The sequence below is a fragment of the Camelus dromedarius genome, chromosome 3 (genome assembly GCF_036321535.1).
Source record: "Camelus dromedarius isolate mCamDro1 chromosome 3, mCamDro1.pat, whole genome shotgun sequence".
NCBI classification, from domain to species: domain Eukaryota; kingdom Metazoa; phylum Chordata; class Mammalia; order Artiodactyla; family Camelidae; genus Camelus; species Camelus dromedarius.
The window spans coordinates 9,529,809-9,540,656 of record NC_087438.1 but is presented as its reverse complement, the minus strand read 5'-3'; positions in this window follow the sequence as shown (position 1 = coordinate 9,540,656).

Genomic DNA, 10,848 nt, shown 5'->3' with positions numbered 1-10,848 from the left:
AATATTTGATTATAAAGTTGGTAATATTAACAATTAAAATAGGCAGGGGATGTTGTAACATTTGATGAATTGTGTAGTTTTTGTCAATAAAACAGTCTGCACTTATACCATAAATACATATTATTTCTGAAAAAATAGACAATTTGGATGAGTGATTTGGGTTTTTTTACATATTATTTAGCCTAAATTTGAAAACAGCCCACACTGTATATAGGTATAGATACAGACATAGATATAGATTTAGATTTAGATGTAATATAGATCTATAAAGCCAAGAAAGCACTTACTACTAAGTCCTTTCAACACTTCTTTGCTTGTTGAAATACACTGCAAACAACAGGAAAGTATTGCCCCAGCCAAAATGTATTTTGGGAAGTGTGTGCTCCAGTGTTATCATTCTCCTTCCAGAATGGAATTTATTAGGGAACAAATTGTTTACAAGAATTAGAAGTCCTTATGTATGCCTATTTGCATCCTGATGAAGGATTTCTGAATTTGGTTTTTAAGTAAATTTATGGTTTTCTGGAGGACCATAATATCTTCACATAATTGCATTCAAGAATATTCATTTTTTTGCAATAGTCAACAAAGAAACCATTAAAATTCACACAAAAGTATTCTGTGAAGAGCTATAAGTGAGAATGATCTTTCTTTTTGCCAGGTGTCTGGGAAAGGAGTTTATATCTTGCCTGAGGCCAATACATTTTTAATGTCTTCTTAATATCTTTGAAACTTATATCAATGCAAAAAACAAAGCAGTAATGATATTCTAAACACTGAGGTCTCATTTCCAGCTAGACTGTTTGTTTGTTTGTTTGTTTAATGGTAAATGTGTTCAGTCTGAGCTTCTCCCTTGGGTGTATCTTTTTGGGCTGGTCACACCCAACTCAGCCATAATGTCATCTCCTCTATGAAGCTCTCATGGACGCTCTCAGTGGAGTCCCTTCTCTTTGCTGTGTTCTGCTTATCCTCCATTGCAGCATCGTCATTATGAGCTACAATAATTCTGCGTGTGTTCATCTCTTCATGTGAGTCAGGGGTTCTCAAGGATGACAACACATCAGAATTGTCTGAAGAGCTTTTCAAATATCTGCCCCCTTCTGAGATCCTGACACAGGAAGAGCTAAGTTATGTCCCAATCAGAACAGACTCCTTCCATTTCCTAGATTTTGGACCCTGCGGTAGTTCATCAGAATCTGGGAAGGGGCCGAAAGCCACTCTCCTCCAGGATTTTACGATGGACTGATCTTTCTTCTCTCTTCCTCCCTCCTTTTCCTATCTTGTGGTCTGATTCTGCCAGAGGAGCTAGTGGATGTTCGTAAATAAAAGACTTAAAACTTACGCATTTCATAGACACATCTAAGAGGTGGGTCTAGGATGAGCTTCTCAAGACATCTTAGCTGAAAAGACATTTTACGAGAAAAACTAAATAAAGAATGAAAGTATTTTAACAATATATAGTTTATTGACCTATGTGCTAGATAGTTTGTTGAGTACTTTACAATAATTTAATTCTCCCTACAACTCCATGAAGTATGTATGATTATCCTGATTTGAAAGATGAAGAGAGATCCTCAGAGAAATTCAACAGATTGCTTGAAATCATACACCAGTAAGTAATAGGGCTAGAATGAGGCAAAAGTTCTTTACCTCTCACAGTCTTTTTTAAGGGTTATCTTAAAATGCTTACGTTTTATGCTATTTTTGTTATGTAGTTATTTATGTTATTATGGTATTTATTATTTATATTGTTTATTACTTATATTAATATTAACAAATATTAATATAGTGTTAACATTAGCAAATATTGTAGCTACAAAAGCATTTGGGATCCTTGTCCATATCCGTATAGTAATACAGTTAATATTCTCAGTAATTTGCACAAATGAGAAGGATGGTGTGATGCTTCTGGGGAGAAAAACCATGCCTAGTACCAAGGAGCAGAGAAAGTGATGCTGCTGAGACAGAAAATCTGGGGAGATAACAGAAATGTTTAAAAAAGATTTTATAAAATGTTATTCTTTTCCCCATTTTCCTGCAGTGTTATCTCCTTCCTCTTCTTGGAGTTTGATTTATTTTTAGAATTTTTTAAGTGCCCATTTCTGGAGATACTTTCTTCAAAGTGGGGGATGAAAAGCATCGACAGAGAGCAGAGGCTATTCAAATAGGGAGACGGATAAAGTAAATGTGTATTTACTTGATCTAGTATTTAATTTCATTGGCATAAAAGTCAGCGTCAGCAGTCTGTTTCATCATTTGGGTGACTGCGTCCTTTGACTTTCATTCAACATGAAATTCACCCCTTCAGGGTTATGATGCTTAGATCAACATGAGGAAAAGGGTTTCTAGTGTCCTCTTCCCTCCGTTATGTTTCCATGTGTGAAATGTGTATTGGAGAGATTGTTGCACTTCCTCTTTTTCGGCACTTTGTGTCAGAAGTAAATGCAGAATGATTAAATTGAGTGAATTAAATGGGGATTAAGTTCTGGTGCAGAAAATATTCAGGTTGAGGCAGCAGGTCTAGTTATTAAAGTAAACATGTGATTTCCAGTCTGATGCCGTGATAGCGTTAAAGCTTGTTTACAGCCGAGCAGTTGATTGCTAAGCAAATTCTCTCCCTCCATCCTCAAGCAGGGTGCACACAGAGTGTGTAGGATTTTCCACCTCTCACTTCTCCCAGCCCAGTAATTTCAACATCTGTGTGTACTTTGTAAGACAAGCCTGGAAACAAGATAAGGAAAAATTAGAAACAGCAACACTGCTTCTTTCAGCAGATAGGCATAATTCTTGGCAATCAGTGCCCACAAATTGCAACTTTTCTGTTGATGCTATGAAACTACATGAAAGATGAAAATCCCCATGCTCTAAGTAGCTTTCATGTAATTAATCATGGATTCTAGGGATAGAGGAAACCAAAGAGGCTCCATAAACTGTCTAAAATGAGGTGAATTTTCAAAATTTAGACCATCATTTGAAAATTAATCTTTTTGGATGAAAAATATCTTGCATGCATTCAAAAATATTTATTCTTTTTTCATATGAAGTACCTGGAGAATCATGAGATTTGAACAGAGGTGGCAGTTTTACATTTGAAAGTCAGTGTTTAGTAGCCTTGAGCACAGCTGGGTGTAGCCTGTGACCTGGAGAGCAGGGGAAGGAGATTATTGAATGCACAGAACAGACTCCCAGTTGATGCTCCAAGGGCCAGCAAGAAACGAGAGAGGGCTGAGCTGGAGACGTAGGGAGAGGAAGCCTTTTTGGAGAATCCAATATGCTGAATTTGAGACATTGTGGCGAATCCACCATGCTGAATACTGCCCTGGAACACTCCTCATCCTCCAAGTGTAATAGAAAAAAGGGCTGTTAGTCTTCAAATATCTCCTTGGCTGTTGGCTGTCACTGAAATTTCATTCAATCAGAGCTGCTGTCAATTATAAGGGTGAGTTTGTTTTATTTCCACTTAGGAAAGAAAAAAAAAAAAACACTTCCTATTAAACTATGACACAACCATACCTTCTCATTAAGACTTTTTATTTTATGCTTTTTGTAAGAAGTTTTAAAATACGTGATTAATTAACTGGTTACACCAGCCTCTCGTTACTTTGAAATATCTTTTGCTATTTTCTAGGGCTATGGCCTGCCATTTATCTTGCCATCAGCTGCACTGTTTGGTGTGTGTTGGGCAGCCCTCATGTACAAAAACAAGGCTTTTTCCTCCTGTGGATTCTGTCCTCCTTGAGGGTCCATAAAACTCTTTTTTTTGTGTGTGTGTGCGAAAATATGTATGTGCGTATATCCCAATGAAAAAATCACTATCCTGAAAAGATCTTTTACCTCTAGGTTCACTGCAGCATTATTTACAATAACCAAGCCATGGAAACAGCCTAAGTGTTTAATGACGGAAGAATGGGTAAAGAATTTGTGATATATATAAAAAAATGTATTTATTGATTTAATGCAATACTATTCAGCCATATAAAATAAAGAAATCCTGCCATTTGAGACATTGTGTATGGATCTTGAGGGCATTATGCTAAGCTAAATAAGTCAGACAGAGAAAGAAAAATACTGCATGATTTTACTTATATGTGGAATCAAAAAAACAAAAAACAAAAAACAAAAAACAAAAAACAACCTCATAGAAACCGAGATGAGATTTGTGATTGCCAGAAGCAAGGGATGGAGAGGGTAGGTGAAGTGGGTGAAGGTGGTCATAAGATACAAACTTCCACAATATAAATAAGTTCTGTGGATGCAGTGTATAACATGATGACTATAGCTAATAACACTGTCTCATATATTTGAAAATTGCTAAGAGAATAAATCTTAAGTTTTCATCATAAGAAAAAAATAAACTATGTGATTCGATGGATGTTAACCAAATTTATTGTAATCATTCTGTACTATATACATATATGAAATCACTGTGTTGTGCACTTTAAGCTTATACAATTTTATACTTTAATTATTTCTCAATAAAACTGGAAAAATAAAATTAAAAAAAGAAAATGTGGAATTGCGGTCATTCCTTTAATGATCAGCTTCATTTTCATCAAATGTACACCTTACTGTTCTGTTTTTGTGCCTTTCAGCTCAGATAGTAAACTCAGGATTCAATGCTGAATCACAATGTAATATTTTAGAATAATCAAATAACTCTGGTTCAGATTTGCATGTTATCCTTTACCTATCGCCTCCCTTCTCGTATCAGAAAGGAGGTAAAGTTTAACAAGTCTTGCAAAACACCAACCTTACTTAGAAAGATGGAATAAGGTTACATTAAAAAAAATCCAGACAGTCTTGAATTCTGTTTAATTGAAAAAAGCCCTTTGGTGTGATGAATGCAGTCATTAATTTAATTTAATCTAGCTCCATTGAAATCTCTTACATCAGCTTTTGAGTTAAAGGAATCAAGGTGAAATCCTGCCAAGCTTTCAAAGATTTCTATCTAATAGGAATGGGCTGCACTGTGAAAATTTTTACTTGTTATCCTCTAAAGTCTGCAGAGTGCAGACGGTGATGACAGAAATTCCCCACAGGAATACAGGGCTTCAGGACAAGGATGTTTTAGAAACTTTCATACATCAAATTTTAATGCCCAACAGTTGATGTACTATTGTCTTACAAAATAATATTTATTATTTAACCACTTTTTGAGAACCTTACATTCAGAACGTATAAGTAGTTTTCTTTATAATCATATTTGGCCCTGGGAAATTCAATCTCTTTTATTTCACAATATGACTATTGAATCAAATCAGAATGGAAAAGATGGCTCCATAAATTCTCCAATTAAGATTTATCCAAGCCTCGCACCTCTAAATCATTTTTTTCTCTCATTCATGATATGAATACAGAACTTCAGTGTAAAATGCCTATCTGGATTTTCATGATAAGATTTTTGTATAGGTACCAGTTTTATTTAAAAAAATGAACTGAAAGGCAGTCTTAAGAGAACTTGAATTTACATAATCAACTATATTTTAATTTCTCAACCAATGCTATTGTCAATGTTTAATAGTGAGCCTCAAATTTAAGAATCCCTGAAAATTAGGTATCCTGAAAACCTGTTCTAACATCCTTTGCCATATGAGTCAGTAAAAATAACATGCTTCCAAAAATCACATTTACAAAATATTTAATATACTTAATATATTTAATGTTAATGTGCTTGTGTACCCAGAGTCTTATTTTGAAGGTGTCTCACATATAACATGGACTTATGGATTGACTCATTCAGTCATCAAACATTTAATGGGGCCCTATGGATAAGGCAAACTGAAATTACTCAGGATTCAGAGATGAGTGAGGCAATGCTGCTGAAACATTGTTGAAGGGGCCATATGTATAAATAAATAATAGAGATATAATGTAATACACACACATTTAGTAAACCATGGTTCTGCATGGATCTGGTGTGTTGGAGTAGACTTAGGGTTATACTTGATTTACCTTCCAAGAATTAGTAGGTCATTTTCAATCAGAAAATCTGGAAGGAACTTCTAGAGAGTGGAAACAGCATACACCAAGGTTCACAAGCTCACAAGTGTGTGGACAATTTGGGCTTCACAAACCAAACTTGGTTGGAGAAAGTACTGGTTGTGCAAAGGGCAAACGGTCCAGCAAGAAGTAAGTTTGAGCAGGATGTTCATCCAAGTACTAGGGGATTATAGGGGTTATAGAGCTGATGAAGATGGAAATAGAATTCAGTAGTCGGACTCATTCGACCAGCACATGGGAAAAGTAAGTGTGAATGTCATGTTGTGGATGCATAATTGCATTTTTCCAGCTCTATCTTTGCAACTGATTATTTGGAATGTCTTTGCTAATTTATTTAGTCTCCACGCATGTATCAAACGAAGTAACTCATTCAGAGGGTCTGTAAGCCTAGCTACAGTTTTAAAAGACAAGCTGGACAAGCTGGAACTCTGAGATAACCGTTTTGGTTATCACTGAACGCCGGAAATTTTGCACACATTGTCGAGGCACCACCAGAGAAACCAACTAGAAAGCAATGACACATACAGATATTTGATCACATTTTAATATTTTTGTCTCAGCATTTAGAGGGTCTTAAGGTATTCGTTTAAACCTCCTTTACTTCAGTGGACTTTTAGCATACATTTTTAGATACATAGCACTACTTGAATGTTTCTCCTATGTGAGAATTTTCCAACTTATAAGTTGCATGTCCTCAAGACAAGAGCTAGGAACTCACTTTCCCACTTCCTTCACAGCTGGGGCTTAGCACATGATCTCAGATTCATCATTCAGAGGCATCTAACCAAAATTTTATTTCAGCAGAGTGTGAGCTAAAAAGGAAGAACCATGTGGTGGAAATGTCTATCTTTTCAAGGCAGCAATTGAAGAGGTCCTGCCAGAGGAACCTCCCGCCCAGCATCAGTGATGCTGGTTCAAGTGCCATGATGCTGATGGCAGCAACCAGTCTACCAGTGTGTCTTGGGCATTTAAGCTAGCTGTATAAGCCTCCAAGTGTGGTTCTTGACCCTCTTAGAAAATCTGTGTTCTACCTATATTGTTTAGTAAATTTCTTCCTGCTTACATTAACGAGAGGGGATTCAGTATTTACATCTAAGAGCCTTTCTGATCCACCAATATGAGCTCCTTCTCCTTTGGCTCCTCTTTTTGTCGAACTCCATGTCTGCTAGATGTGTATAGCTTTTCATCGTGAGTCAGCACCAGAATGCTATTCCTTTTGGAATCAAAATGTCAACTTTTTTGGCCTTATTTCAATACTCCAATTTCTTTAGAAACAAAGAATAAATTGAAAAGGAGGGTGAACTATTTCTAAAGCATGAGCTCACTGAATTTCAAATAGTTAAAATACACTATGCATACACCTTCCAATCTTTTAATAGGACAACTGCAATAATACTTAAGAATGACATGACTTACGCCCAACATCCATTTTCAATTTGCTTATTATTTGTAATAATATCAAGATCTCTTCAATTGTATCTTCCCCCTCTATTTATTAGGAATTCTTTCCATTGTGTATTTATGTTAGAAGCTGTTTCTTTTGTTGCGATTATCACAAAATGTTACTTTTTCTGGTGATCTTTCAATGATAGTAAAAGTGGCCACTCTCCAAATAAGGCAGCTCAGGACTGAGCAGTGAGTCATTCTGGTGTTATCAGAGGTTCTCTTCTCTCTGCGATCTCACTCCAAAAATTGATGTAGAAAATTTATCTAAGGAAATAGCTGCTAAAACTTAAGATCTGATAGAGAGATTGATAGGAAAGGCAAGGGAAAGAGGAATCAGAAAGAACAGGGAGAAAACGGATCTGTGGTGAGAACGAAAAAACAAAAACCGTTCAAAGCAAAGAAGATGACAGAAAGTATAAAGTGGGCTGGTAATTGTCTGCCCAGGACTTTAGAACGGGAAGGATGCTCTGTGCTTGAACACGTCCCAAGTGCCCCCGTGCCTTAAACTGTAGCATTCAATTATAATTTATTGTGATTAATTACTGCTCCCTCCAGTTGTCTCCTTTACAATGGATATGCCAGGTAACCTACCAAGCCATTAGCAGCTCCGTGAGACAATAGGCTAGTCCTGAGATTCTCAAAGCCTGGTTTGCATCCTTCCCCTGTAATCCTCCCCTTTTAAATTGCACTTTACTTTTTTCCCTGCCCTGCCACTCTCCTTTCACTAAAAAAAAAAAAAAAAAAAAAAAAAAAAAATTGCCTTAACTATAATCTCCCACCTCATTTACACAGGCTTTTACAAAGATATTTCTAAATATTCACATTCTCCATGTAACTGTAATGGGATTTTGCTTCTCCAAGGATGTGCAATCCCTGGATGGGGCAGACTTTTGGTTCTTTCTTTCCTGGCTTCTGATTCTGCCCCACCTCTGCAAGTTATATGGAGAGACATCTTCAGTTTTGCCTCCACTGAATTTTCTTGCAGCATGTGGCTTCATAGCATACCACGGAGCCTTAAAGAGAGCTGTACACTAACAGGCTCATGTACTGTCTTTCTTTTCATCCATTTCAGGCTGTTCAGCCTGACTTTGCTTCACCTGAAGGTCCCCTGCATTTCCCCCCATTTTTACTCTATACTTCTCTCTCCTCAGCCACCTGAATTCTGTCTTCCCACCATGCTCTCCCCATACACGAAACTGAATATAAAGCACATTTTGGTAGATTATTGGGAGGTGCATCTGATTATCTGGATGAAACATATGTTTGTACAGAGGTTGACAAGGCCAGTTAATGTGTGTAGACTTCTACATGACTTCATCCTGTGGGGCTATGCAACAGAAAAAGTAAGAAGTCTTCGGGGGCCCCAGCCGGGGCGTATGTTCTCCTCAATAGCACTTCTCGACACTTTTCTCCATGGAGTGCCCATGACGGATGCACTTCAAAGGGGGAATCCCCTAGTGGCAATTCTCAGAACCCTCGTTTTTCTCCTTCTCTTTACGACGGTGTTACCAAATGAGCTTTCTATTGAAGAGGTTAAAGGGAGTCTTAGGAGTCTGCTGTGAATGTAAACATGTCATTGTCCAAGACTCATGTGGGTAACACATGCTTGTGACACACCTCACTGAAGATCAGAACACGCTGGAGGGAAGTGGTACCTCAGCCTGAGGTTCTGTGGCTGGAGTTCTTGTCTGCCTCTCAGTTGCCTCCCATACTTGCTGTTCTGACCATGCCTATTAACCCCCTTTGTCTTTTCGCCTTACCCTCTTGTAACTGCTTCCCCTTTCGGCATGTATTTCACAAGAGTATCAAAGATACTATTCGTAATGGTGCCTTTTCAAAATTATATGACACAGTCAGGTCTCCTCTGCTAAGAGAGAATGAAATTTCCAAACTTCACCCATCCATTCTCACCTAGATTCACTCACCCACCTAGGACTTACCTGGTAGTTTTTCTGGAAACAGATGAATGAGACATTGGCTAAAATCTTTACCAGCTTTCAGGAAGCTGGGCTTATGCTTTTGCATAAATACTGACCTGTAGTAGGTAGCAAGCATCTTTACTTTGTAAGGGCCAAAAGGGGACTCAACTAAGCATGTTTCACGATAGTAGCACGGGCGAGCTAGAATTCTTACTGCAACAAATCAAGGTGATTATGTTTTCTGCATCTGTTGTGTGATTTCCTTCAGCCACACACCTTGAGGGCTGCTGATGGTAATTAGATACACGCATAGGGTGAGTGTTCTCCATTGTCTCTTCAACAAATCGGTGAAAATCAGATGTACTCATGAGGAAGACCCATAAGCTTTATATCCAAAAAGACAGAGCCACCCTGCATTTCAGTTTTAAGGTCAAACTTATATTTAATGAGATCTGCACATTTATACACTGAGTAGTGAGGGAGTGAGAACTCAGAGGGTGAATGTGATCTTATGTTTTGCTATAATTTTTTTTTATAATTTACAGAAAGTGTATTATTTTAACTGACCTTAATTTAACCAAAATGAAGTCTTCTAGAATCTTCTAAGCATGACACAAAATCTTATATAGTACCTATATGTATATTTCAGTTTGCAATATATGTATACTATATATAAAATTATTTCCCTAGAGTTTTAATTTTTTAATAAATTAAATTTTAATGAGACTCTAAAATAAATGCACTTGTTTTAACTGGTTGTTATATTACTTTTTTAAGAAAATATTTTAAAAATAATGATTTCCTCATTTATTCTGAAAATATTTCCAGTGACTTCAGCTTCAAATGGAATTTATTCCCTTGTTTCTATAACTGATATTGTGCAGTTTTTCTTTCTGAAGTTGTCATAAATAAGAATGGGCTTTGGTTTTAGCAGGTGTCATTTTATGTGACTGAATGAGGCTAGTTATTGCAGAGTCTAAGTGGAAAGATGTTGGTAAATTGACGCTCATTGGAAGGGCCCATTTATTATTTCTGTGTCTAATTAAATGTAATAAATCCACTTTATGAGGCTTTATTCATGTGATTTGCAGTGCCATCTTCACTCCATAACCGAAGGACATACATTGATTATCATGTTTATGTAGAATGGAATGAAAAAGCTGTGCAGTCAGTTCTGATGACATGCCAGGTTCTCCTCTCTGGGGACAACAATGGACAAGGAGCTTTCTGGGGTGGTCTGTAATATTCCTGTGTCATGATACTTTATTACTGACGTTGTGCATCTTATTATATGACTTCTAGACATTTGATGTTTTTCTGTGTATGTATGTGAATTGCCTTTGTGTGTCTTTCTGCATTTTTGTATTGGGAGCTCTGTCTTTGATAGATTTGGACAAACTCTTAATATATTTTGGAAACCAGTTCTTTGCCTTTGTATGTGAAAATTTTCCCATTTGTAGGTTATCCTTTGCTCTATGTCTGA